Here is a 5126-nt window from a genome sequence, read left to right as displayed (position 1 = left end):
CCTAATTTCCCACAAAATTATTAAAAAATTTAGTACTTTATATTCATGTATAAATTATAAATCTTGTAAATTTGCTACACATTTCATACCACAAATAAAAGATCTGGCTTTCTGAGCCATGTGAAGTTTCTTGGGTTACGATCCAATGGCCCCACCTCACCAAAGTTTCCTATTCCAACCTTTGAACCACCTTGCATTTCATTCATCACAGAAAAAAAAAACAGTTATAACTTACAAAGATTATATCTTTATCCTCTCTATACAAACTATAAAATGAGTTTTTTAAATTTTTTATTAAAGATTTAAAATAAATACAGTCAGAAGTACTTAGTGGTCCACCTTGCAAATTAGCCATGGCTTTTTTGGATCATGAACTCTGTATGGACTTTTATAGTGCCACCAGAACATGTGTGAGAGTCGTCAATAATACTCAAGGCTTACTATAAAAAACAAAACCTTTTAAACAACACATACACATTCACTTTGTTCTTTAACATAGTATATAAATGATATCTGAGTTATGAGAGTCGTCAATACACTCGAAAATTTATATAAAAAACAAAATCTTTAAAAAACAATCAAAACTTTATATAAAAAAACAAAACCTTTTTGAAAAACACGTATGGAAACAAAGGAAAAAAAGGAACAAAACCATCGCCTGCAACTATTTTCTTTTTACTTTTTAATTTTTTTTATATCCGGTGCTAATCCGTTAATCTATGTTATGTGAAAACCAACATATAACTTTTTGATGTTCATATATTTAATGGGCATCCCAATACCCCCAACCCAAAAGATAACGTCCCAAGGAGCAAACCTGAGCCTCGGCCTTCAACAGCAACACATTAGCCAGACCCTTTTTATTCTGTTTAGCCCAGACCTTCAAACGCTCCTTCACACAGCATCTAACCCAAGACTGGGCCTTCAGCGGAGATAAGTAAATCCAACCCATATATAACACATAATGGGCCTTGACCCAACTGATCCAATTTTTTAGAGTTAGAATAGCAGCGCCAATGGTCTCATTTAGGTAGAGTACCTGACTGTTCAGCTGCAGAAGCAAACGATATTGCCAATTGGTGCAATCAAATCTAGCTTGATGCCACCAGCTCTCAATGTTTTGAGAGCATGTGAGATCCAATGACATAAGAGCGTGAGCCTTGAACAACCAGTTTGCAAGCATCCCAAAGCCCAATCATCCTCACCAAATCCAACCCAACCAGCCCTAACCCACACACACCAGCCATGACCCACCCACCCACGCTCCAAGCAGAAAAAGAAGTGAGGGTAAAATGGTAAAATAGTTTTAGAGGTATATTAGCCTATGGAAAAAAAGATATGGAAACTTTATTTTGAATGTCCAAAAATCATCGCTTGCAACTTTCAAGAAAAAAAAGGAATAAAACCTATGGAAACAAACAGGGATGAAGATGTAATAGAAGAATCAAGAATATTAAACAACAAAGATCCAATTATCACATTATTCTACTGAAACCTATTAGATAAAACATCAATCTAGAAAAAAATACAGTAGGCAAAAGTTTTTTGAAGGTGTGTATAAACAGACAGCCGTCGATGCGAAACATGTAGAGAACCCACTTGACTACAAAAACACACACACACGTGGCACTATAGCTTAAGTTCCCGTGTGTTACACGGGTTGTATAAAGGATATGACGCAAACACCAAGTGGAAATAAAAATAATAAATTTGGGATATAATCAAAAGAATGCAACATCTGATTTACACCACTGTTCGGTTGGAACCGATTAGATTCGTTGTGACTGATAATGCTCTTCCTTTGGAGGCATATTTACCGTATCTCCCTCCCTGAATGTATCGCCAGAAACCTAAATTGATAGGGTTGAATCTTGCAATCCAAAAGATTATAGCAGTTATAGACTCACAGTTTATGGAGTGGCTGCGTAAATAAGAAGTGAAAAGCAAATGAGATGCTAGTAATGGTGGTGGTTGTTCACGATTAGTTCCAGCTTAGCGATTTAGAAGTTTCTATGAAGATGTGAAAGAAATTTACCAAGATCTAAGGACAGAAAAGATCAAAGATGTTAACGTCAATGAATTTTCCCGTGGTATGACGCATACCGGCTAGACTGGTTGGTGATTTCCTTTGCTTAATTTCAAATCTACCTAATTTGACACATCAAAAAAACAACTGGTTATGTTTAATCACTAAGGGGTTAAATGGGCCGAGTTAAATTATTTAACCAAAAAAAGAAAACGGGTCAAAATTGTAAAGACGGTTTGGACCTGACACGTTTGGACCAACACTAACATTGCCCATTTTGACACAAACCACTTGCAAAAAACAATATTTTGCAACCTCAAATGCTTATTTTTAGGTAAAGCAAAAAAAACATATACAACACAACTTAATTAAAACAAAAATTACTAAATAACTTACAGATTTAGTGTTAATGATGAGTGTTAATGCAGCTCAGCCACCTAAACTTCAAACTCTCATTGTTATCAGGACTTGCCTGATATGGTTGTCTTCTTGAGACCAAAAAGAAAGTTTTTTTTTCCAAATATATGTCTAATCGACCCATTAAAAGTAAACAGGTCAAAATTGTCACTGAAGGATGAGCAACCTTCAGTCAACTCTTGGAGGTTTCTGCATGCCCACCAGTCCCCTGCCATATTTCACCAAGAAAAAAAAATAATACGAAAATTATTGCCACATAGCATATTAAATTAACTTTCAAGTATCATTGAATTTTGTAACAAAATAATATGAGCAATGGAAGATTGTTTACCGTTTTATAGAAGAACAAAACAGAAGTTATTGTATATTACTGATCACATATTTATAGGTGTGTAGTAACGATAATAACAAAAGAAAGCAACCTGTGACAAAAAAAAAAATTTCTAATATAATGAACTCGAAAAAACTACAATCAGTAGTATGTAGATGGTGGAGAAACAAATTGCAAAATAACAATGATGTGTAACAATCCATATTGATAGGACATAAATCATCATTTGGGATTAAAGCATGACATTTACCAACAACAAATCAAACACATAAACCCAGTAATGTAAAAGAAATTGAAAGGATGCTAATGAAAAAAAAGGAATTGTAACTTTGTAAGCAATATGACACACCCATGTATCATACAATTGTTTTTTTCCAGTAGTTATTTGACAAATTATCCCCTACTAAAAAGCAAATTAGTGACCCATTACTCAAGATCCACTACTTTTTCTAATAAAACGTGACTTAATAAACAAACTGTGGCTGACCCGTTTGACCCGGCCCAGCTGCATAACTGTATCAAGTGGCCCGTTTGTTGAGACCTCCAAGATTAATCCTTACAATATAATCATAACATTATACCACTAACACATCTTTTTCTTAATTTTATTTAAAAAAATCAACATATAAGCTTCACAAATATTGATATGGTCATCTTCAGCCTTATATTCATGTTTCAAAGGTAATAATTAGTGAAAATAAATATAATTAAAGATTAAACTGGTGCGTACCTGCAGGTATGAGAAGGGGAGGGAGGGGGAATTACTTGTCTAGAACCATGGCGAGAGAGGCAATGTTATTTATCAAACACCTGGAGTGCAAAAACATATATTTCAATTAAACAAAATACTATCAACATTTGCTATTTTCAACAGAACCCCTAGAATTACTTTCAAATCCGACATACATCACATAATTTGATATATGCATACATGTAGAACAGAAGAGTAAGCACTATATTGTATTGTGTATAAACAAACGTATTCTTGATATCACTCATGGGAATTTAGTAATTCCTATTCTTGCCACCTAACCATTGAACCAATAATAACCAACACAATATAGTGTAAGCCCTAACAATCAACCACCAATGAGTAACATCAAATGATATCACAGATTATCATTTAAAAAGCATTAAACAGAGGTTAATACCAACCTCAAGTGAAACTTTCTGGTCCAGTGTCGTTCTGGTGTTTGAAACTCCTCCTTGATTCATCATATCACACCATTAGGTTCCTCCTGCTAAAAACAAAAACATCAGTTAAAACCTCAAATTTTAATAAAAACGATGATAAATAATATGAAGAAAAACCCTAAGTAAATCGGCGGAAAGAAGAAATCAAAGTTACGAACTTGTAGAGTCAATTCAGAAGGAAATAAGTGGTGGCGGACGATCTCTGGATTGGATGGGGGCTGAAAAAGAAGAAATTTGATGGTGCGATGACATCAGTGCTGAAGCAATAGATGAAACAAACGACCCAGAGGATTGATTGAGAGCGATGACCTTCAAATCGACAACAAAGCCGCAGAGAAAGAAACCTAGGGTTTCTGTACTATGAAATGGGAAAGCAATCAGGAAAAAGGAAAGATGTATTTGATTGAAGAGAGAGGCGGGGTGAAGAAACGTACGTGAGAAGGAGAATAGTGGAAAAGAGATTGGCGCCTAAGATGAATTCTCTGGCCAAAGAGAGTGTCCACATCACCCAATTGATTGGCTAAGAATAGGCCATGTGGCTAAGGAGAATTCTTTTAGTATAATAGATAGATTTCCCCTCTCTTCAGTTTTACTAATTTGTAGTTACTGTTTCTAGTTACATTTTCAAGTTTGGTTTTTATTTATTTTATTTTTGGGTTTTTTTATAATACTTGTCCAAAGTAATTTTGTTATGGTTTGGTAGTTTTTGGGGCGTTTTATGGCATGTTGGCGTTTTGACAAGCATTTGGCTGTGTGACGTTTTTATTAGATATGGCATTGTTATTATATAATAATCAACTGAAAAAGAAAATTAAAAAAAATATATATTGATCTTTCAAATCTTCACTGTCACCAGTCTCTTTCTTCTTTTGAAGCATTTTCACTGGCGGTTTCGATTTTCGTATGATTTTTTTTATTTTTGTTTTTTGAAGTAGTTTTTTTGTCGCCGTGTGGAAGTACAAAGTCTGAAATCAGCCTCTTTTTCTATAATATTTGTCCATCTCATGCAGCAAAATGTTATTGAGTTTACACCCTTTCAGCCAACAATCCTTGAATTTCTAATGAACGATGTTTGATTTTTTTTACTTTTTTGGCGTTTTACTGAGAAAAAGAACGCGACTAAATAAACCACCTTAAAACTCTAAATTTGATCATACT

At 34.3% G+C, this 5126-nt stretch overlaps 1 long non-coding RNA gene across 3 annotated transcripts; it reads right to left on the bottom strand.

The window, feature by feature from the left end:
- Nucleotides 1–205: 205 nt before the first annotated feature.
- LOC110872779 lies at nt 206–4518 on the bottom strand. 3 transcript variants are annotated; one of them, XR_004864350.1, is made up of 8 exons: nt 4127–4518; nt 3930–4012; nt 3505–3584; nt 2775–2865; nt 2423–2651; nt 2036–2148; nt 818–1921; nt 206–440 (listed from the first exon to the last, which is right to left on the bottom strand). It is a non-coding gene; the product is annotated as an uncharacterized LOC110872779 (long non-coding RNA). The 3 variants fall into 3 exon arrangements; XR_004864351.1 differs by lacking the exon at nt 2775–2865 and having other exon boundaries at nt 207–440; nt 3930–4015; nt 4127–4517; XR_004864349.1 differs by lacking the exon at nt 2775–2865 and having other exon boundaries at nt 207–440; nt 4127–4517.
- Between the last annotated feature and the right edge of the window lie 608 nt (nt 4519–5126).

Source organism: Helianthus annuus, chromosome 8, assembly GCF_002127325.2.
Source record: "Helianthus annuus cultivar XRQ/B chromosome 8, HanXRQr2.0-SUNRISE, whole genome shotgun sequence".
In the NCBI taxonomy this organism is placed as follows: Eukaryota; Viridiplantae; Streptophyta; class Magnoliopsida; order Asterales; family Asteraceae; genus Helianthus; species Helianthus annuus.
This window is presented reverse-complemented; position numbering and strand designations above follow the sequence as displayed.